This window comes from Pinus tabuliformis, chromosome 2_2 (genome assembly GCF_031772625.1).
Source record: "Pinus tabuliformis cultivar Carrire ecotype Pingquan chromosome 2_2, CPIR1, whole genome shotgun sequence".
Classification (NCBI taxonomy): domain Eukaryota; kingdom Viridiplantae; phylum Streptophyta; class Pinopsida; order Pinales; family Pinaceae; genus Pinus; species Pinus tabuliformis.
The window spans coordinates 1,187,470,659-1,187,496,270 of record NC_142300.1 but is presented as its reverse complement, the minus strand read 5'-3'; the positions used below and the strand labels follow the sequence as shown (position 1 = coordinate 1,187,496,270).

General features: G+C 35.2%; 2 pseudogenes; both read right to left on the bottom strand.

Moving 5' to 3' along the window:
• Window positions 1-3,713: 3,713 nt before the first annotated feature.
• On the bottom strand, window positions 3,714-4,049 carry LOC149197726 (alcohol dehydrogenase pseudogene; annotated as a pseudogene).
• Window positions 4,050-5,451: 1,402 nt separating this feature from the next.
• On the bottom strand, window positions 5,452-5,787 carry LOC149197725 (alcohol dehydrogenase pseudogene; annotated as a pseudogene).
• Between the last annotated feature and the right edge of the window lie 19,825 nt (window positions 5,788-25,612).

Below are 25,612 nucleotides of genomic sequence, written 5' to 3'. Positions count from 1 at the left end.
CACCACCTTGCATGTCAACTATAATGTTTTCATGAGGGCATGAAACAGGGTAAGCAGGGGGGTGTGTGGAGCACTGGAAAGGTATGTTTTTGACGAACAATTTAGTGACTTTTTAGTAACAATTGTACCCCTTTCTGCATAATGAACTAAGAGAAATAAAGAATTTTAATAGAATGTGTGAGAATTAGTATGGAAAGCTTAATCGCTAATAATTGTCATTTTTCTATGCACGAAAAGGTGGAAACGAAGATCTGTCGTCCAAAAGGGAAAGACAAAGAAGGAATAATTGTTGTCCCTCTAGAAGGAAAACGGATGCAAATGAGCTGGCCTGTCCACGTATCGCACCTTCCTTGTGAATGACATTATGGCTACCTAGTTACCAAGCCAGCATAATGGCTTGCATTTCGACAAAATATTTTTCAAAATACACACAAAGGATCATGGTTCCGAGGGTGAAATAAACAACTCTGCCAAGATTATGAACACCTGTCGGCAGCAGACCTCTGTTAATGGTATCGAAGTCATAATGGCTACACCAATAGGTATGATATTAATACCTCTTTGTCTCTTATATCCTATAAATAATTCATATTTTATGTCCCAATGAATATATTGCATGAACACTCATTACCACCAATCATGGCAAAGGAACTGACAATGACCTCTGGAGACTTCGTACGATTGACAGATGTCCCATCCCCTGGCCTCGCATCATATTATGCAGGCTCTTATGTAAAACACGATCCACCTTTTTGCCTCGTTTTCGGTATTTTGTTGTCCATCTAAAACATAGCGTAATTTTATATGTTGTTCCTTTATGACTAGTTACACGATGGATGCTGCTCCTCTATTTGACGGCTGGGGCAGTCTATCACATCGCGGGGGGGAAGGTAATCTCATTACTCCACGAGTTACATGTTAGCACACCATTTGGGGTAGATAGTGTACGAAGGTATGGCATGGTTTAACAGTATGATAATTCTATTTTACGCAAAGTTGTCATCCACAATCCATTTTTGTTGCATACTCTGTTTTTTTTTGCGACGATCACCTTCTCTGCATCTCAAAACAGCACAGGCAGTTGCTGTTCCATTGGAAATTCTTAGTGGAACCATGGGAGGAAAGGCAATCCAAAGCGAACCTCAGGAATTGACAGTCTCTGCTGCTACCCAGGAGATCCTAGAAAAGGTTGGATGGTTGAATTATTTCAGTCGCCTACAAGAATCAAACGAGACAGTGGCATTGGAATTTCTGCAAAACTTGCAGGAGGACTACTCCATAGTAAGAGAAAGGCAGATAGCGGTCACTAATGATGTAATTACAGAAGTCTCAGGACTACCAGCCACCGGACCTGTATTGACGCTGAGGAAAGAAAGACTACAAAAGATTATGGAGATTTTCCAGGATGAAGGCCAAAGCTTGACAGTGAAGGGGAAGGGAGTTCTGCCAGCAACGTTAGGAGAACCCTGGACCGAATTAGCAAAGATAGTACAGAGCTACATTACTTGCGAAGGAAGGAAAGACGCGGTAAGACCACGTCATCTTAAACTCTTAGCTATTTTGAAAGAAAAATGTTCTGTAAATATGCCTACACTTTTAAATTTACTATTGCATGATGCGGCCCGAAGCCTGAAAACGGCACAACACGTAGAAGCAGTTGTTAGCCACCATGGATTGATTCGATTGATAGTGAGCCATAGTCTCACTCAACAACAGAGCAGCTGGGAGGAGCTCATTGCATTGATTGAGGGGGGATTGGCTGCACCATCCCCAAAACCTAAACATTCCTCTAGCACACTGGAACGATCAGAGAAACGTAGAGAATTGGCAGCAGAAAAACGTGTTGCTCCAAAACGTAAGCATTCTTCAAGTACACCGGAGCGACCAGAAAAACGCAGAGAATTGGTAGCAGAAAAACCTATTGCTTGTACACCTGAACAACCTGAGAAACCAAGAAAATCAGCCCGGCTAGCTCGAATACGAGGGAGGCTAGAAAAGATTCGGGAAAGCACCAACCAACCAATTGAGATTATAGACGAACCTCCAGAACTAGAAGGAGGACCTTCCGAAGAAAATGCTGGACAATCTGGGGGCAAGGCTGAGCAAGCCGGAGAAGGAGGTGAGGAGGAAGAAGTGCACTCCGAAACAAAAACAGAATCTGAACACTCCAAGGCAGTCACTGAGCAGGACAATCAGGAGGAGGAAGTAGTATAGCCAGAGAGCAGCCTACTCTGAGATCCTGTGGGCGAAGATGAATTGGCCGCAATCCTGGCCAATATGGGGGAATATGTCCAACCCTCCAGCCCAAGCAGGTCCTCCCGACGGACCTCCAGAGGAAGACATACCTGAGAATTCACATGTAGAAAAGGAAGGAGAAGAAAACCCGACCATTCATGAGGAAGAAATAAGGGACACTAACTGGGAACAATCTGTTCCCAAGGCACCAGAAGAAATTCTAGACGGAGTAGGAGTAGATTTAACGGCCAGTCGTAAGCCCTCTGCTGAGGCAAGGGAAATCAAGAAATTAAGGAGAAAACAGCAGAGGCTGCTGAGCACTATAGCCTAGCTCCGACAGCAAATTCGGATTCTGAAAGCCAATCTGAGGATACAAAGGACCACCAGGAAAAGAAAAAGGGCCACTGCAGCAAAATCCCGTAGGACAAGAAGACGAAGGACTTACAGCCGCCCTGTTGGTCAAAACCCTGCTAGAAGACCTACTGTTGTTCCAAATGACGTTGAAGAATAGACTGTTGTTCCAAACGATGTTGAAGAACAGACTGTTGTTCCAATTGACACTGAAGAACAGACGGCCATTCCAAACGACGTTAAGGAACAGACTGCTGTTCCAATTGATACTGAAGAACGGACTGTCGTTCCAATTGAGAGAGAGGGATAGGATGATGTTCCATTGATAGGGGAACCACAACAACCTTTCATCCGTGTTAAGAAAGAAAAAGAGAATAAAGAGATCCAAACAGAGGCACCACCCTCAGGGGTAATTCGGGTTCTGAACTCCAAACAGTATAACAAAAAGGTTCAGGTAAAACTCTCGGCCTCTACGGCTCTATGGAAAATGGATCCGAAAACAAGAACCTTGCACAAGATGATGAAGCAAGCTCAGCAAGAAACTTAATAGCTGAGAGAACAAACAATCCCTTGGGAGAAATATGAAGAGTTGCAACAGCAACTTCAGGATATGAGTCAGTCCGAGAGCCAGGCCTTCGAAGGCTAGCGAAAGGAGAAAGAAAAGGTTGCCAAGGTAACTCGTCGATTAGATATTGTTGTTAGGCAGATGGACACTGTGTGTTCTTTGTATAATGATGTTCTGGCCTGTAGGGCCCCTGCTAGAAACTATGCTTTATTTTTGCTTGAACGATATTTACGATTAAAGATAAAAGCTGTCAGGGCGGGTGCCCCTATACAAATCAATACTGTTAATGATTTTATAGATTGTTGCAAGCATTATGGAATTAAGGTTCAAAGATTATTGTGTGAATTTTACTTGCATAATGATGAAAAGAGATCTTGGTGTAAGCCAAAATCCCTTTCCACTTAAGAAAACTCAACCTGGGCCTATAGGTTATGGCCCACAAGCCTAAACGGAAGCGGTTTAAACTTCTCATTATGTGATGTGGCTCTTTATAAAATCGCCCATCTCCCTAATGGGATTCTAAATCACTATCGTAATTCATTAATATATATATACGTTAGGGTTAAAACCCCAGACCATGCATAATACTAACACACGTATTATCAACGACAGTATACTCGCTCAACGTTGACGTCATGAAATGATAGACCAGTTTTCCAGAAATAGAGAAACGAGACTTGTTATGGCTCCGCATCACAGTTCTGAAGGCGTCGACTCTGAAGATTCCGTATAGATTGGTCTTCTTCGACTTACCATAAACGCAATCTCCGCATTCTCCAGCGAACAAAGGAATCACATGATCTCCTTCCTTGAGATCTGTTACGCCTGCTCCCACGCTCTCCACAATCCCTGCAGCCTCGTGGCCAAATATGTGTGGGTCTTCATTTCTATCGAGCATCCCTTTATCCACTTAACAACATCGCTTGAAAATCGCCACAAGCATACAAGATAGGTGTCAAGTCACAAACCATAACACACACATGGAAATATATGTATTTTACTGATAATACTTCTGACTATATAAACGTCGGCAATTGCATGCACTTTCCAACTGTTTCTGATTCGGTTACATTGGCCACAGTTTCAATCCGATTCTGAAATCAGAAATCGGCATTTCAACGTGCGCTCCCATTTTACTGCGTTACGATGTGGAATGGTTCTCTGTGCCACACTCTATAACAGATTTATCACGCAGTTCATATAAATTCCGGCATCAACAGACAACCACATATAATCGCCATCAATTTTCTAAGTGATGGATGACCAATCAAGCTCACAACACAGGATTTCAACCATAAATTCAAACTGTAAAAACTCATAACTCAATAGACAGAAAATCGACATAATATATAGTTTTGATTATATACAAAAGACCACTAATCTAAGGCGTTGCAGCCTTAGCCAACAACTCTACACAGGCTACATTGTATTCTTACTAGCGCGCCCCTATCTCATGCACACAAACATATTTATAAAGCATTTACAAAGGCGTGAATCAGTTACAAAAATCTCTCAAAAATACATGCACGTAGATAACAATCCATCAAATCCTCTTTAAATATGTTTTAGAGCAGATTTTCCTCCTGTTTTCCAGCTTAACTGTCCACGTCTTCATCGCTCCTCTTGGATTCCTTTTTAAATTAGAAAAGGGTCTCTTGGATTCCTTTTTAAATTAGAAAAGGGTCAGATGCTCCTGCATCAGACTCCTGAGGTAAAAAAAAAAAATTATGACCTCCTGGTCATATGCTTCCCCTGGTCCTCAGCAATTCTACCCACTGTATCTCTTCAGTGGAACTTCCTTCATGATCTTCTGTGAGCTGCAACCAACCGCTGTAGTAACAGTCTCCTTCTGTTACACAATACCTCACCAAGCCCTCCGCACTCGGTCTTTTGGCATCCTTCTGGTTCTCTTCTCTGGAACCAATTGAGCACACCTTGCTCTAGGTTGCTGCAAATCTTCTCACCTTCTGCTACCGCCATCTGCACGACGGTAAGACCACAAACTCGCCAGCTTTAGCACAACTGTACCTCCTTCTTTTTCTCTCTCTGGAATCCTTCTCCTCGCAGGAAACTATCCCGGCTCTGATACCACTTGATGAAAAGAGATCCTGGTGTAAGCCAAAATCCCTTTCCACTTAAGAAAACTCAACCTGGGCCTGTAGGTTATGGCCCACAAGCCTAAACGGAAGCGGTTTAAACTTCTCATTATGTGACGTGGCTCTTTATAAAATCGCCCATCTCCCTAATGGGATTCTAAATCACTATCATAATTCATTAATATATATATATATACGTTAGGGTTAAAACCCCAGACCATGCATAATACTAACACACGTATTATCAACGACAGTATACTCGCTCAACGTTGATGTCATGAAATGATAGACTGATTTTCCAGAAATAGAGAAACGAGACTTGTTATGGCTCCGCATCACAGTTCTGAAGGCGTCGACTCTGAAGATTCCGTATAGATTGGTCTTCTTCGACTTACCGTAAACGCAATCTCCGCATTCTCCAGCGAACAAAAGAATCACATGATCTCCTTCCTTGAGATCTGTTACGCCTGTTCCCACGCTCTCCACGATCCCTGCAGCCTCGTGGCCAAATATGCGTGGGTCTTCATTGCTATCGAGCATCCCTTTATCCACTTAACAACATCGCTTGAAAATCGCCACAAGCATACAAGATAGGTGTCAAGTCACAAACCATAACACACAAATCGAAATATATGTATTTTACTGATAATACTTCCGACTCTATAAACGTCGGCAATTGCATGCACTTTCCAACTGTTTCTGATTCGGTTACATTGGCCACAGTTTCAATCCGATTCTGAAATCAGAAATCGGCATTTCAACGTGCGCTCCCATTTTACTGCGTTACGATGTGGAATGGTTCTCTGCGCCACACTCTATAACAGATTTATCACGCAGTTCATATAAATTCCGGCATCAACAGACAACCACATATAATCGCCATCAATTTTCTAAGTGATGGATGACCAATCAAGCTCACAACACAGGATTTCAACCATAAATTCATATTGTAAAAACTCATAACTCAATAGACAGAAAATCGACATAATATATAGTTTTGATTATATACAAAAGACCACTGATCTAAGGGATTGCAGCCTTAGCCAACAACTCTACACAGGCTACATTGTATTCTTACTAGCGCGCCCCTATCTCATGCACACAAACATATTTATAAAGCATTTACAAAGGCGTGAATCAGTTACAAAAATCTCTCAAAAATACATGCACGTAGATAACAATCCATCAAATCCTCTTTAAATATGTTTTAGAGCAGATTTTCCTCCTGTTTTCCAGCTTAACTGTCCACGTCTTCATCGCTCCTCTTGGATTCCTTTTTAAATTAGAAAAGGGTCTCTTGGATTCCTTTTTAAATTAGAAAAGGGTTAGATGCTCCTGCATCACATAACCTCGTGCTAGACCAGGAAACTGATTTAAATCCTAGCCCTTTTGTTGGGGACATACAATTGCAAGCCTTCGTTTCATTCGGGGTTAATCAGCTAAAATGGCTGAGGGCTTATAACACTTTTCAGAGACAGGAAAATAGCCTAGACTTGTGGGTAAGAGCCGAGCCTAGAGACCCAGTGCTGTTATGGAGAGCACATAGGAACCTTATGAGAACCCCGGGTTTTATGGAGACATTAGGACCCATGCACGAGGACTTAATCCGACAAAGTCTGGAATATTTTCTGACTATTAAAGACCTCGCCATCGATGCTGCAAAATTCTGATACCGGACTTCTAACCCAAACATCCAGCTCAGGGAACCGTTCAAATATGAAAATTTTGAGCTAGCTGCCAGCCGATTGAACCTTTATGGCGAGCGTATTTTGCAAGCAGGGCCATCCTGGTTAGGGTATCGATTTCGTAGTCCAATCATTTGGCACCCTGCACCCAGATATCAGGCCTTGTATGAAATGCCTGAAGGTCAAACAAATCAGTTCTTTGATGATCTAGTTGCTCATCACGGTTGTAGGCCTCCACACGAAGTTCCCTCTCCAGCCTATTCACTCACCGCCTTGCATGTCAACTATAATGTTTTCATGAGGGCATGAAACAGGGTAAGCAGGGGGGTGTGTGGAGCACTGGAAAGGTATGTTTTTGACGAACAATTTAGTGACTTTTCAGTAACAATTGTAACCCTTTCTGCATAATGAACTCAAAGAAATAAAGAATTTTAATAGAATGTGTGAGAATTAGTATGGAAAGCGTAATCGCTGATAATTGTCATTTTTCTATGCAGGAAAAGGTGGAAACGAAGATCTGCCATCCAAAAGGGAAAGACAAAGGAGGAATAACTGCTGTCCCTCTAGAAGGAAACCAGATGCAAACGAGATCGAACAGATCGAAGCAGAATGACCCAGGGAAGAAAGAAGGGTTACCAATTCGGCGGAACAGGGAAAGAAAAGCAAAGGATTAACGGCTTGGCGAATCCCTCAGGATCTTTGATCCTGGGGGCTCGCTGTTTTGCTTATTTTTGTTACCTAGATACCTCCGTCGTTACTTTTATAAAAAGGAACAACACCGTTAAGAAAAAGGACTTTTTTTATGTAATCTTAAGTTTTAGACTAAACTTTGATCATCGACTCTCACTGAGACTTGGTTTGCTGTACGTTTGTTGATGCGTTAATATAAAAGACTTGGTGTTTATTTCATCTCTACGTCTGGAGTAATCTAAGGTGGTGTGTCGTTGGAAGCTAAGGGCCCGGCTCCGAAGGACACTTGCTTTTGTATCATTATAATTTGATTTCTGTGTGATTTGCTTATCTCTATTGCTCAGCAATCTGACATGCTTTTTATATGATATTCCATGCTCTATTCCGACTAATCCATTAATGGTTTCTTCAGGAGATTAATATAGTGAATCTGTATCATATGAGTGAATCCTTTCAAAGTTGATTGCATGTTATCAGTCTAAGCCAACTATTTCTGTTACAGAGCATTTGTACTGAATATTACTGTTATTGGATTCGTGTGAAATCCCACTCATTGGAATCCGGAAGTAATGTTGTTCTATTTGGAAACATAGTCATATCTTCTTTGACCATCTGATTGCTATATTAGTGTGGTGTGTGTGTATATGGTTGATGCTTGTTGTTCCATAATTTATCAGTAAAGTATATTTCATCCAATTTGCTTTAACAGAGAAGATTGCTATTTGATTGCAGAATGTGAGTTTGGTTCAATAGAGCAAGTTTAGCTCTGACTCGCGAGATTTAGTTTATTGGATTGCTGTTCCATTTACTGCTGTTCCATTTACTGCTATTCCATTTCCTGTTTGCTGTTCCATTTTACTTTCTTCCGTTCTATTTACTTGCAATTGCTGCTTTGGTGTGAGAGAAGGTCTAAGGCTGTAGAGAGCCTCAACTGTCACTGCCTAGCTCCCAGACCTATGGTCCATGCTCTAATTTTCTTTCCATCAGTTTCTAGAGGGATGGGTTATCGCTTCTGCACCCTTGACTAATAAGCTGCCTCGTGTGATTTTATGCCTTTAAAGTAGTCTAGTCTAGCATCCATTTACCCTTTTATTTTCTAAACACTGTACTACTAAGCATTACTCTGACGAATAGCCTCGGATTGAGATACTCTTTGCAATAACAAAGCGTTCCCGGATTGACTTATTAATGTGGCATAACTAGAGGTGAAAGAGACCCTTGTTACAGCTCTACAATTGCGCGCCCTCACCTTTATACCGCCTAACACCCATAAGTGGTGTGATCAGCATTGCTTACCGCTTAATCCTCCGTCCCCACCTGATAACCACCACACACCTTCTCCACCCGATGGCCGTTGGATCTTTCCGTCTAAGATCCAATGGCCCATGTTCATTCCGCCCCCGCTCCTTCTGATATCCCCGCCAAGCCATCTCCGTCGTCTATCCTCCCGATCCGACAACCAATCTTGCTCCTTCACCTCGCTCGTACATTCGCCACGTAGTCCACGTCCCTTGACTATCTCATATGCCCGAAGAACGAAGGTGACCAACTCACTAGTACCAGTCACAATACTCCTCAACAACCACATTTAACAGACAGTATGGCTAAAGAGAAAAAGGACAGAGCATCAGCATGTAATTGCATTTAGCAGTAATGGAACTTCATGGATACGAACACTCCAGCTGCCTGAGAGGATAGCAGAGCACTTGAAAAGATCACATTCACCCACTGAAGCAAGTGAAAGCACTCAAAGACTCCATCATGGAGTTAAATGCAGTCGGTGGTCAGTTATGACCCCTCCATACCTAATGTGGCCAAGTGCCTTTGTAATGAAACTCTATATATACCCAAAAACAAGATGTAATCAGGGTTGATGGTTGATGTTTTGATGTAAGGTTCAACTTTTGAAGACTGTAACCATTTTGACACTTGCAGCATCTCCTCTTCATTTTCAGCTAATAAAAGCTTCTTTTGCTGTTGATTGCTCACTTTCCATCTATCTTCTCTTCCAAGTTGTGCCTGATATACTGTATTCCAGAACTCTTGATGTTTAGCATTAGAGTAGCTGTCATCCTATCTCTATGTTAAAGTCTTGTATGTATCATTGGATGAGTTATTCAGGTTTCTCTTCGCCTGATGCCAGAAAGCTATCATCTTGTCTGTGCATTAGTGGATTAGATTTGCATATTTCTTTACTAGTTACAACCGGCCATCACATGGTCTTGTGCATTTGCTAGTGTGGTCAATATTCTCCACATTCACCCAATCCTTAAATTGTGAGTAGTTGGTGGTCTAAAGCCTTGTAGTTTGGGGGTGTTCACGCATGTCTAGAGTTGAGCAAAGTAGAAGTGGTTATCTGCCTTGAATAAGCATCATTCCTTCCATTCATCTAGTTGCAACAATAAGTTGAATATATATGTTACCAGGCATCTCCAAGATACAACCTAGGAGAGTTTCTTGGAGTGAGAACAGGCACATACATGCACATGAGTCTGTAATACATTTAATTCTTTGTCCTCGATAAATTCCAGATCCCTAAAATTACCTTCGGTCTCCCTATGACAACAAAATGCATTTCTTCAACTTTTCCAATCTCTTGCAACAACTCCTTTCTGCTCATCCTCATAACACTACTTTCAAGCGCTCCTTTGTCGGCGTCATCCTTCAATGGCAGCAATGTATGTTTAGTTCCATCCTTCTCCAGAGTATAAGTGTTTCTCCTCCCATCATGAATAACTTTTCGATCAAACTGCCACAGTATTCCCAGAAATACATGGCATACATCCATTGGCATTACATCGCATAATATTACATCCTTATACGTACCAATTTATATTTCAACCTTGCATTGTTCTGTCACAATAATTTGATGTCCTTTCTGCAACCACAACACTTTGTAAGGAGTAGGGTGCACTCTCTTTGCTAATCCGAGCTTGTCAACCATCTTCGTAAAAACAAGGTTATCAGTGCTTCCACTGTCAATTATTACTTTACAACACTTACCTTTTGATTTACATGTAGTTCTGAACAAATTCTTCCTCTGCGCTGGTTCTTCAATCTCTTTCTTTGTCTTAAGCAATGTCATTCTCAAAAACAGGGATTCTCCTACTTCAAGGGGTTCTTCCTCCTCCATAAGTCAAGGTGTTTTTGGATTTGGCTCAGCCACATTTGAATTCCTCTAACTTGCTAGTTTATTATGAGGATAGTCCCAAAACACATGTCCCCATTCTCCACATGTATAACATCGAACATCTCTTCCTTGGCCCCTTCCTCTGGGCGCAGATCTTCCTCTATTAAAATCCCCTCTCTGCAGCGGTCTTCTACTTGAACTGCCTGCTTCATGTTGATGTTGTTGTCCCCTTGGTCTGGTAGTTCCTCTACCTCTTACTTAGCTCCTTCCTCTATTCCTCTAATTCTTTTTTCTCAACGTCTTCTCCTCTGCCTTCAAACTTGCTTGATAGGCATCCTCAATAGTCTTCAGACTTAATAGGTTGATCTCATATTGTATGTCATATTTTAAGCCATTAATATATCTCGCTACCTTCTCCATGTCATCCTCTGCATGTCCTGCTCTAATACTTAACCTATAAAATTCTTATGTGTATTCTTTAACAGACATTCCTTTTTGCCTTAAATTTTGCAACTGTTTAAAAAGATTAAGCTGATAATCTATAGGCATAAATTTGGCTTTCATCTTACTTACCATTTTTTCCCATTGCTTGATCTTGGACTTTCCTTTCCTCGTTCTGGATGTCTGTAGCGCATCCCACCAAATATTTGCATGACCCTTCAATCTGGTAATTGCAATTCTCACCTTCTTCTTGTCATCAGCTTCCTCTTCATAGTCGAAATATCTGTCTAATGACCTGATCCAATCCATTAGCTCTTTCGCATTGAGATTCCCTTCATACGTAGGAATTTCCACCTTTGGTTTTCCTCCTACTTTTTCCAACATCTTAACAACTATGATAGTTTCATTTTCCTTTTGTTCTCCTTCCTCAGAAGATTCTTCTTTAGCACTGTCATCCCCTTCATCAGGTGTTCTTCTCTCAGTAGTCCCAATTGTTTCCATCCTCATACGCAAACTTCGGATCTCCTCCAACATAACTACATTTTCTTCTGGTCTTCCTCGACCGACGCCAGCTTCTCTCCTTGGCAGCATGTTTACTGCAATAATAATTTAATCTCTTTGTGCTCTGATACCACAAATGATGCAAGAATCAAACGTTTTGATAAATCTCAAACAATCGGCCCGTGTTTGCTATTCCTTACAGTCCAACCTTCTGCAACGCTACTCTGAATTCCTTTATAAAAGCCGAACACTGGTATTTCTCCCTTTTTATAGAATTGCTCTCTATTCTCCTTAGATCACAACATAAATGATCAACGATCCAGATTAAATCACATAATCACAATCGCTATAGTTTCAGGCCCTTTGTCCTTTGTAATGAAATATTGTGATGCGATGTATCGCAATCGCATATCGCACTATCTCTACGACTGGGGTCCGATAACACACGAAGGCTTTCAGCGATGCGATATTTCGGTGATCACACTTCGCAACTTCTTAAGGCCTGCGGTCCGACCACACACCGTTGTTTTACTGTGATGCGATATTACAGTGATCGCTCATTGCAAATCTTCAAGGCCGAAGGTCCGCCCCCTTACAAACAAATATTGCGATGCGATACAGGATGATCCAACGATCGGCGGGATTTCACACCATTGGTTGGAACTTAGATCAATGTTGGAATTTTAAGCGGCTTCAACATTGTTATTAACATAAGGTCTGTGATTCTTATTAGCTCTGCATTTTATATCGTGAAGCATGAAAACAGTGAAACATTCGACTCTATCCCGAATACAAATAAATAGAAGTAAAACGAAAGTTCACACAGAATCGATATATGTATATATAATCCCACATGGCATCAATTTATAAATATTATCAAGGTTACAGAGTCTCGCCCCTTTGGCTCGATTACATCAATTAAAAAGACCCCTGTTTCAATATGGAAATCCTCGCTATAGTACTTTACCTTCGCTTCCTCAATCCTCTCTCATCCCTGCTAATCCTTTTGCATTACATTTTTCTTCTTTTTATCGATCCAATCCCGCCTAACAACTCAATCTCTATTTTTAAACACTCTAACAACCAATTTCTGTTTTCAAGCTCTATCACACACCAATGCTAACAGCTTATCTTTGAATCTAAAATAAGACAATTTCTAACTACTATAATAATGAAATACAACTCATTTCTTGAGAGATCCAACCCTCTCGGTAAAAACTGACTTTTGACCACTCAGGTCAGTGAAATTCAACTTGTTTAGCCACAACATGTGAACAAACTTTCACATTGTTTCCTAAGTCTAGATGCTCCTACATTAGTAATTATTGAAAGCTTGAACAAATTCATAAATTTAATAATGAAACACATTTGAATACGATGAAGGGAAGTAATTAAAGTAATTAATGGGCTAAATAACCCCGAAGCGAAATAGAGATATGTGCATAGGTAATTTTGGATGAAACATTAGCCCCAACAACATCATTTGTTACAAAAGTTAAGACTTTGTTGAAATGCGCTTCAGCACATTTTATTCCATCTTTAGCATATAAAACCTAATGAGGAGAAATTACAATGTCTAGTATATTTATATTAAATAATGTATAAATAAAATATATAATTTTAAAAAAGGCTAATTATTGTAACAAATTATCTATTTTAGTTTAAATTTATATTCATCCTCATTCAGTGGAAGATAAATAATCGATAGTAGACACTATATGTAGGAAAAATAAAATTGATATGAAGTATCTCGTCTTAATCTGGTGGAAAACAATTTATATGAAATAAAGTATCTAATGTAAAACATTACAATGTCTAGTATATTAAAATAAAAATATACACAAAGGTTAAGTGTGAGTGCAAAAGATTCCTAAGACTTAATTTTTTGTTTATTTTATATTTTTAAGTTATGATTAAAATTGTGAAGACAAAAGGGAAAATCGTATTTATTGTAGTGTTGACTTAAATTTTATTTTTTATAATACATCATGATTTATAATTGAATTGACAATTTATATGCAATAAAACATCTAATATAAAACATTACAATGTCTAGTATATTAAAATAAAAATATGCACAAATGTTAAATGTGAGTGCAAAAGATTCCTAAAACTTATTTTTTATATTTATATTTTAAAGTTATGATTAAAATTGTGAACACGAAAGACAAAATCTTATTTATTGTAGTGTTGACTTAAATTTTATTTTTTTATATTGCATTATGATTTAAACTTGAATTGTGAGAATATATAATATAAGTAAAGGTTTATTGAGGAAAATGATTGAACCAAGTCCATTCAATAATAAAAATTAGTAAGGGAAAAATATGAAGAAAATAGGTCAATTTCCATGGTTAGTAAAAGCCCTAAATGTAATGACAACTATTTTTTTTAAATATTAATTATGGAAAAATCCATAACTCAATTAATTTATGAGGACACTTGACCATTAGAAGATTTTTTTTTAAACAATTTTTAATTCTAAAATTTTAATTTTAAACCACATAAAATTAGCTATCCACCAATCAAAAATTTGAAATTCAATTTTAAAAAATTCAAATAATGTTTTTTAATTTCTAAGACATTAAGTTTAATATTTAATTTTACCAAAATTTTGATAAACTTTATAAAAATTTACGAACCCAAATCCATTACAATATACTCTTATAAAAATAACAATTTTTTTAGCAATTTAAACCAAAAAAAAATATTATAAAATAAATTTTATTTATAAATATTATCAACAAAATAATAACAAGAAATATCATCTTATGATTCACCAATATTGAAGTAATAATTCTTATCACAAATATGAAAATGTGTTTTTTATTTATTGCTTTATAAATATGAAGGAAAAACCTTCCCGTTCTTTTTAAGTTTTTAAACTCGCAAAAAAATCTTCAAGTATTCCCTGTTTACTTTTAAATATCGAGATGAGTCCGTCATTCTAATATTTCATAGGCTATAAATATATAATTATGTAAGTATGCAAACCCAATATTAAAAAGGTTTGTAATTTTTTATTATTATAAATTTTAAATATTTTTATTTTTAAATTTAAAATTTTAATGATGGTTTAAGTGAAATTTAATATCAAATTTAATAATTATTAATATTATTGTCAATAGAATTTAAAATTAACCCAATATTAAAAAGGTTTGTGATTTTTTTAATATAATAAATTATAAATATTTTTATTTTTAAATTTAAAATTTTGATCATTGTTTAAGCTAAACTTAATAACAAATTTCAATAATTATTAATACATTTTTAATATTAATGTCAATATAGTTTTAAAATCATTATCAACCATTTGTATATTAATATAATCATAATGATATTTTTTGATATCTTTATTATATATGTGGAACGGAAATTGTGTCCAACATTTACTAATAATGTCTATCAATATTTAAGGAAGCAAGAGATTAAGTGAGACTTCTTAATATTTTATTTCTATCATCAAAGAGAAGGGAAATAGGTGTTCCTAGAGCGCTACAATTTTGTTGACTGAACAAGTCAAGAAGGTTGGCAGTATGGCGGACATTTTGGAAATGAAAACGGATGTGAGTAAGAGCGAGATAATCCAAGTGAAAGTTCTTTTTATCTTCAATCCTCTTAGTATTGCACTGTTGACAAGTACTTTCATCCCAATGTGTTTTGGTGATAAAGCAATGCCAGATTTCACTTTCAAGCACATGGGTGTTAGTTCTTATCTTTGCAATGTTCATTTTATGCTTAGTATTGGTCAAGATAGAGAGATAAATATGGTTAGCGAGAGCGGTGTTGATCACCTCCTTCTAATACCTTAGCTTCCTTTTCCCCTCTATATCCTTATCATCCCACAAATTGTCCTCAAATTTGGAAGTAATAGTATTTTTAATATTATCTTCATTCTCGAAGATGATCTCCTCCTTTAACCTATAATAGTCGAGCCAAGACTCGGCATCCTTGTGCCACCATGCTTGAGCTAGAGGTGGGTATTTTGGCTAGAGTTAGAAGTAATTTTGCTGAACCTCCTACTTTCCATAGGCATCCTTAATAGTCTTCAGACTTAACAGGCTGATCTCGTCTTGTATGTCATATTATAAGCCATTGATATATCTCGCTACCTTCTCCATGTCATCCTCTGCATGTCCTGCTCTAATACTTAATCTATAAAATTCTTATGTGCATTCTTTAACAGACATTCCTTTTTGCCTTAAATTTTGCAACCGTTTAAAAGATTCAATTGATAATCTCTAGGCATAAATTTGGCTTTCATCTTACATACCATTTTATCCCATTGCTTGATCTTGGACTTTCCTTTCCTCGTTCTGGATGTCTGTAGCTCATCCCACCAAATAGTTGCATGACCCTTCAATCTGGTAATTGCAAGTCTCACCTTCTTCTTGTCATTAGCTTCCTCTTCATAGTCAAAATATTTGTCTAATGACCTGATCCAATCCATTATCTCTTCTGCATTGAGACTTCCTTCATACGTAGAAATTTCCACCATTGGTTTGCCTCCTACTTTCGCGAACACCTTAACAACTCTGATAGTTTCATTTCCCTCCTCTTCTTCTTCCTCAGAAGATTCTTCTTTAGCACTATCATCCCCTTCATCAGGTGTTCTTCTCTGAGCAGTCTCAATTGTTTCCATCCTTGTACACAGACTTTGAATCTCCTCCAACAAAACTACATTTGCTTTCGGTCTTCCTCGACCAATGCCATCTCCTCTCCATGGCGGCATGTTCACTACAGTCAATCTTTAATCTCTTTATGCTCTGATACCACAAATGATGCATGAATCAAACGTTTTGAGAAATCTCAAACAATCGGCTCGTGTTTGCTATTCCTTACAGTCTAACCTTCCACAACGCTACTCTGATTTCCTTTATAAAATCCAAACACTGGTATTTCTCCTTTTTTTATAGAACCACTCGCAATTCTCCTTAGATCACAACCTAAATGATCAACGATCTAGATTAAAACGCATAATCGCGATCACTATAGTTTTAGGCCCTTTGTCCTTGGTAATGAAATATTGTGCTGTAATGTATCGCAATCGCATATCCCACTGTCTCTACAACCAGGGTCCAATAACACACAAAGGCTTTCAGTGATGCGATATTTCGACAATCGCACTTCACTACTTCTTAAGGCCTACAATGCGACCACACACTGTTGTTTTACTACAACGTGATATTACAATGATCGCTCATCGCTAATCTTCAAGGCCTGAGGTCCACCCCCTTACAAACAAATATTGCGATGCGATACGGAATGATCCAACGATCGGCGGGATTTCGTACCGTTGGTTGGAACTTAGCTCAATGCTGGAATTTTAAGCGTCTTCAACACTGTTATTAACACAAGGTCTGTGATTCCTGTTAGCTCTGCATTTTATATCGTGAAGCATGAAAACATAGAAACATTCGACTTTGTCCCGAATATAAATAAACAGAACTAAAACCAAAGTTTACATAGAATCGATATATGTATATATAATCTCGCATGGCATCAATTTATAAATACTATCAAGGTTATAGAGTCTCGCCCCTCTAGCTCGATTACATCAATTAAAAAGACCCCTCTTTCAATATGAAAATCCTCGCTATATTACTTGACCTTCTCTTCTTCAATCCTCTCTCATCCTTGCTAATACTTTTGCATTACATTTTTCTTCTTTTTATCAATCCAATCCTGCCTAACAACTAAATCTCTATTTTTAAAGACTCTAACAACCAATTTCTATTTTCAAGCTCTATCACACACCTAGGATAACAAGTTATCTTTGAATCTAAAATATTACAATTTCTAACTATTACAATAATGAAATACAACTCATTTCTTGAGAGATCCAACCCTCTCGGTAAAAAATGACTTTTGACCACTCACGTCAATGAAATTCAACGTGTTTAGCCACAACATGTGAATAGACTTTCACATTGCTGGCTAAGTCCAGATGCTCCTGCATCAATAATTATTGAAAGCTTGAACAAATTCATAAATTTAATAATGAAACACATTTGAATACGATGAAGGGAAGTAACTAAAGTAATTAATGGACTGAATAAGCCCAGAGCGAAATAGAGATATGTGCATAGATAATTTTGGATGAAACATTAGCCCCAACATCATCGTTTGTTACAAAAGTTAAGGCTTTGTTGAAATGTGCTTGTGCACATTTTATTCCATCTTTAGCATATAAAACCTAATGAGGGGAAATTACAATGTTTAGTATATTTATATTAAATTATGTATAAATAAAATAAATAATTAAAAAAAAAAGCTAATTATTGTAACAAATTATCTATTTAAGTTTAAATTTATATTAATCCTCATTGAGTGGAAAATAAATAATCTATAGTAGAATTTGTATGTAGGAAAAAGAAAATTGATATGAAGTATCCCGTCTTAATTTGGTGGAAAACAATGTATATGAGATAAATTATCTAATATAAAACATATCCCGTCTTAATTTGGTGGAAAACAATTTATCTCATGTAAATTATCTAATATAAAACATTACAATGTCTAGTATATTAAAATAAAAATATACATAAAAGTTAAGTGTGAGTGCAAAAGATTCGTAAAACTCAATTTTTTATTTTTTTTTAAGTTATGATTAAAATTGTGAAGACAAAAGAGAAAATCGTATTTGTAGTAGTGTTGACTTAAATTTTATTTTTTTATAATGCATCATAATTTAAAATTGAATTGACAATTTATATGCAATAAAACATCTAATATAAAACATTACAATGTCTAGTATATTAAAATAAAACTCTGCACAACTGTTAAGTGTGAGTGCAAAAGGTTCCTACAACTTTTTTTTTTATATTTATAATTTTAAGTTATGATTAAAATTGTGAACACGAAAGGGAAAATCCTGTTTATTGTAGTGTTGACTTAAATTTTATTTTTTTATATTGCATTATGTTTTAAAATTGAATTGTAAGAATATATAATATAAGTAAAGGTTTATTGAGGAAAATGATTGAACTGAGTCCATTCAATAATAAAAACTAGTAAGGAAAAAATATGAAGAAAATAGGTCAATTTCCATGGTTAGTAAAAGCCCTAAATGTAATGACAACTAATTTTTTTTAAATATTAATTATGGACAAATCCATAACTTAATTAATTTATGAGGACACTATTAAAAGACTTTCTTTCTTTAAACAATTTTTAATTCTGAAATTTTAATTTTAAATTAGCTATCCACAAATCAAAAATTAGAAATTCAATTTTAAAAAATTCAAAAAATATTTTTTAATTTCTAAAACATTAAATTTAATATTTAATCTTACCAAAACTTTCATAAACTTTCTAAAAATTTATATATGCAAACCAATTACAATATACTCTTATAAAAATAACATTTTTTTTTACTATTTAAACCCAAAAAAAATATTATAAAATAAATTTTATTTATAAATATTATCGACAAAATAATAACAAAAAATATCATCTTATGATTCACTAAGATTGAAGTAATATGAGAATGTGTTTTTTATTTATTGCTTTCTAAATATGAAGGAAAAATCTTCCCGTTCTTTTTAAGTTTTTAGACTCGCAAAAATTCCTGTTTACTTTTACATATCCAGGTGAGTCCGTCATTATAATATTTTATAGTAAAAAGGTTTGTAATTTTTTACTATTATAAATTATAATTATTTTTATTTTTAAATTTAAAATTTTGATCATTGTTTAAGTGAAATTTAATATCAAATTTGAAATTTAATATCAAATTTTAATAATTATTGATATTATTGTCAATATAATTTAAAATTAACCCAATATTAAAAAGTTTTGTAATTTTTTTATTATTATAAATTTTAATTATTTAATTTTTAAATTTAAAATTTTGATATTGTTTAAGTGAAATTTAATAACAAATTTCAATAATTATTAATACATTTTTAATATTAATTCCAATATAGTTTTAAAATCAATATCAACCATTTGTATATTAATATAATCATAATGATATTTTTTGATATCTTTATTATGTATGTGGAACATAAATTGTGTTTAACATTTACTAATGATGTCTATCAATACTTAAGAAAGTAATAGATTAATTGAGACTTCTTAATATTTTATTTCTATCATCAAAGGGAAGGGAAATATGTGTTCCTAGAGCACTACAGTTTTGTTGACTGAACAAGTCAAGAAGGTTGGCAGTATGGCAGACATTTTGGAAATTAAAACAGATGTGAGTAAGAGCGAGATAATCCAAGTGAAAGTTCTTTTTATCTTCAATCCTCTTAGTATTTCACTGTGGACAAGTACTTTAATCCCAACGTGTTTTGGTGATAAAGCAATGCAAGCTTTCACTTGGAAGCACATGGGTGTTAGTTCTTATCTTTGCAATCTTCATTTTATTCTCAGTATTGGTCAAGATAGAGAGATAAATATGGTTAGCGAGAGCGGTGTTGATGACCTCCTTCTAATACCTTAGCTTCCTTTTCCCCTCTATATCCTTATCATCCCACAATTTGTCCTCAAATTTGGAAGTAATAGTATTTTTAATATTATCTTCATTCTCGAAGATGATCTCCTCCTTTAACCCATAATAGTCGAGCCAAGACTGGGCATCCTTGTGCCACCATGCTTGAGCTAGAGGCGGGTAATTTGGCTAGTGCTAGAAGTAATTTTGGTGAACCTCTTGGTTTCCATAGGCATCATCAATAGTCTTCACAATTAACAAGCTGATCTCGTCTTGTATATCATATCGTAAGCCATTGATATATCTCGCTACATTCTCCATGTCATCCTCCGCATGTCCTGCTCTAATACTTAATCTATAAAATTCTTATGTGTATTCTTTAACAGACATTGCATTTTGCCTTAAGTTTTGCAACTGTTTAAAAAGATTCAATTGATAATCTCTAGGCATAAATTTGGCTTTCATCTTACTTACCATTTTGTCCCATTTATTTTTCTTGGACTTTCCTTTCCTCTTTCTGGATTTCTATAGCTCATCCCACCAAATAGTTGCATGACCCTTCAATCTGGTAATTGAAAATCTCACCTTCTTCTTGTCATCAGCTTCCTCTTCACAGTCGAAATATTTGTCTAATGACCTGATCCAATCCATTAGCTCTTCTGCATTGGGACTCCATTCATAAGTAGGAATTTCCACCTTTGGTTTTCCTCCTACTTTTGCCAACATCTTAACAACTCTGATAGTTTCATTTTCCTCCTCTTCTGCTTCCTCAGAAGATTCTTCTTTAGTACTGTCATCCCCTTCATCAGGTGTTCTTCTCTCAACAGTCTCAATTGTTTCCATCCTCATATGCAGACATCGGATCTCCTCCAACAGAACTACATTTTCTTCCGGCCTTCCTCGACCAATGCTAGCTTCTCTCCTTGGCAACATGTTTACTGCAATCAATCTTTAATCTCTCTGTGCTCTGATACCACAAATGACGCAAGAATCAATCATTTTGAGAAATCTCAAACAATCAGCCCACGTTTTCTATTCCTTTATAGTCCAACCTTCCGCAACGCTACTCTGATTTCCTTTATAAAAGCCAAACACTGGTATTTCCCCTTTTTTTATAGAACCACTTACGATTCTCCTTAGATCATAACATAAATGATCAACAGTCCAGATTAAATCGCATAATCACAATTGCTATAGTTTCAGGCCCTTTGCCCTTGGTAATGAAATATTGCAATGTGTTGTATCACAATCGCATATCGCACTGTCTCTACGACCGGGGTCCGATAACACACAAAGGGTTTCAGCGATACGATATTTCGACGATCGCACTTCGCAACTTCTTAAGGCCTACGGTCTGACCACACACCATTGTTTTACTGTGATGCGATATTACAGTGATCGCTCATCGCAAATCTTCAAGGCCTGAGGTCTTCCCCCTTACAAACAAATATTGCGTTGCGATCTGGGATGATCCAACAATCGACGGGATTTCGCACAGTTGGTTGGAACTTAGATCAATGCTGGAATTTTAAGCGGCTTCAACACTATTATTAACACAAGGTCTGTGATTCCTATTAGCTCTGCATTTTATATCGTGAAGCATGAAAACAGAGAAACATTTGACTCTGTCCCGAATACAAATAAACAGAAGTAAAACGAAAGTTCACACAGAATCGATATATGTATATATAATCCCACATGACATCAATTTATAAATACTATCAAGGTTACAGAGTCTCGCCCCTCTCGCTTGATTACAACAATTAAAAAGACCCCCATTTCAATATGGAAATCTTCGCTATATTACTTGACCTTTGCTTCCTCAATCCCCTCTCATCCTTGCTAATCCTTTTGCATTACATTTTTCTTCCTTTTATCGATCCAGGCCTACCTAACAACTCAATCTCTATTTTTAAACGGTCTAACAGCCAATTTCTATTTTCAAGCTCTATCACACACCTACGCTAGCAACTTATCTTTGAATCTAAAATAAGACAATTTCTAACTATTACAATAATGAAATACAACTCAGTTCTGAGAGATCCAACCCTCTCAGTAAAAACTGACTTTTGACCACTTAGATCAGTGATCCAACCCTCTTAGTAAAAACTGACTTTTGACCACTTAGATCAGTGAAATTCAACTTGTTTAGTCACAACGTGTGAATAGACTTTCACATTGCTGGCTAACTCCAGGTGCTCCTGCATCAGTAATTATTGAAATCTTGAACAAATTCATAAATTTAATAGTGAAACACATTTGAATACGATGAAGGGAAGTAACTGAAGTAATTAATGGACTAAATAACCCCGAAGCGAAATAGAGATATGTGCATGGATAATTTTGGATGAAACATTAGCCCAAACATCATCATTTGTTACAAAAGTTAAGACTTTGTTGAAATGTGCTTGTGCACATTTTATTCCATCTTTAGCATATAAAACCTAATGAGGAGAAATTACAATGTCTAGTATATTTATATCAAATAATGTATAAATAAAATAAATATTTTTTTAAGAAGCCAATTATTGTAATAAACTATCTATTTAAGATTAAATTTATATTCATCCTCATTGAGTGGAAAATAAATAATCTATAGTAGACTTTATATGTAGGAAAAATAAAATTGATATGAAGTATCTCGTCTTAATCTGGTGGCAAAGAATTTATATGAAATAAAGTATCTAATATAAAACATTAGAATGTGTAGTATATTAAAATAAGAATATACACAAAGGTTAAGTGTGAGTGCAAAAGATTTCTACGACTTATTTTTTATTTTATTTTATATTTTTAAGTTTTGATTAAAATTGTGAAGACAAAAGAGAAAATCATATTTATGGTAGTGTTGGCTTAAATTTTATTTATTTTTATAGTGCATCATGATTTAAAATTGAATTGACAATTTATATGCAATAAAACACCTAATATAAAACATTACAATGTCTACTATAAATAAAAAAAAAATCTGCACAAATGTTAAGTGTGAGTGCAAAAGATTCCTAAAACTTATTTTTTATATTTGTATTTTTAAGATATGATTAAAATTGTGAACATGAAAGAGAAAACCTTATTTATTGTAGTGTTGACATAAATTTTATTTTTTTATATTGCATTATGATTTAAAATTGAATTGTGAGAATATATAATATAAGTAAAGATTTATTGAAGAAAATGATTGAACCAAGTCCATTCAATAATAAAAATTATTAAGGCAAAAATATGAAGAAAATCGGTCAATTTGGATGGTTAGTAAAAGCCCTAAATGTAATGACAACTATTTTTTTTAAATATTAATTATGGAAAAATCCATAACTTAATTAATTTATGAGGACACTTGGCCATTAGAATATTTTCCTTTTTAAACAATTTTTAATTAAATTTTAATTTTAAACCACATAAAATTAGCTATCCACCAATCAAAAATTATAAATTCAATTTTAAAAAATTCAAAAAAATATTTTTTAATTTCTAAAAAATCAAGTTTAATATTTAATTTTACCAAAACTTTGATAAACTTTCTAAAAATTTACAAACTCAAACCAATTACAATATACTCATATAAAAATAAATAAGATTTTTTTTTAACAATTTAAACCAAAAAAATTAAAATACTATAAAATAAATTTTATTTATAAATATTATCAACAAAATAATAACCAGAAATATCATCTTATGATTAACCAATATTGCAGTAATAATTCTTATCACAAATATTAAAATGTGTTTTTTATTTATTGCTTTTTAAATATGAAGGAAAAACCTTCCCGTTCTTTTTAAGTTTTTAAACTTGCAAAAAAATCTTCAAGTATTCCCTGTTTACTTTTAAATATATAATGATGTAAGTATGCAAACCCGATATTAAAAAGGTTTGTAATATTTTATTATTATAAATTTTAATTATTTTTATTTTTAAATTTAAAATTTTGATCATCGTGTAAGTGAAATTTAATATCAAATTTTAATAATTATTAATATATTTTTAATATTATTGTCAATATAATTTAAAATTAACCCAATATTAAAAAGGTTTGTAATTTTTTTATTATTATAAATTTTAATTATTTTTATTTTTAAATTTAAAATTCTGATCATTGGTTAAGTGAAATTTAATATCAAATTTCAATAATTATTAATACATTTTTAATATTAATGTCAATATAGTTTTAAAGTCAATATCAACCATTTGTCTATTAATATAATCATAATGATATTTTTTTATATTTTTACTATGTATGTGGAACAGAAATTGTGTCCAACATTTACTAATGATGTCTATCAATACTTAAGAAAGTAAGAGATTAATTGAGACTTGTTAATATTTTATTTCTATCATCAAAGAGAAGGGAAATAGGTGTTCCTAGAGCACTACAATTTTGTTGACTAAACAAATCGAGTATCTAAAAGATCAAGAACCTCTTACTGTTCAGTAAAGTGGCTCCTTGAGACGGTATCTTCTAGCACTTGATGTGCGCATCTACTGCAACTCGGCCTCTCCTCGGGCACTCTCTTAGCAGCTTTACGAATGCCTCCCTTGCAGCCTTACTGACACTTAGAGGAAGATATCAAGCGAACAACTCAACTTGGAGTGAAAAGGTGCGTGAAGCCTTTATTAACTCAAAAGGAAAACTCACAGAGCATTACAAGTTCAAAACAAGAAATCTCAGAGTTTAGAAGCACTCAGTCCAAGAATATGGGCTTCTCTTCTGTCGATTTCTCATTTTATAGACTTCCTAACGAATCTACTTTTACCTTGACATGACACAAAGTGGAAATAATTGAGGGTCCTGTTGGCATTTCCATAGTCCGATGGTGTTTACTCAATATTCCAGTACAATAATTCAAAAGCACACTGAGTACAATAATTCAAACTTCCTACTATTATAGAGAATCAAAGGACTATCACCATGGTCCTTTAGGGTTGCGGTCTTCATCATAATCATCAAATTCATCAGAAGATAGATTCTTTTGTAGATATGCTTCCTCCATTATCTTTAGATATTTTTCTTCGTAGTCCGGCTCAGTGGGGTCTTGAGCATCTTGGTACACATCTAAAAATAAAGTGTCCTTTCCTTTTGAAGATGCTGGTGCTATAGATGCTTTAGTTGCTTTAGAGGATTGTCCGACTTCCAACTTTATTCGATCTCTGTAGGCATGATGGCTTTGGTAGGGTAGCTTGAATGGGTCATCTCTTTTTCTCCATCTATTGATGTAAGATGTAGGATTTATCTCTATGTCCAAAAAAGAATCCTTATGAGCTTTAGAGAAAGTTGTCATCTGTTGTACTGGTAGCTCTATCCCATCCAATAATTCCCATTTGAATATCTAGAACATGCTGGTTGTTGTTTCTATGGTGTGTTGTACCCAGATTTTGCAGTGATCACTAACGCCTTCTTTTTCTTGCCATCCAAATTCAAAATTGAATGTTGTGCATACCCTGGTTGATAATAATAGACTGATCAAACATATAGTGTCTGCTGT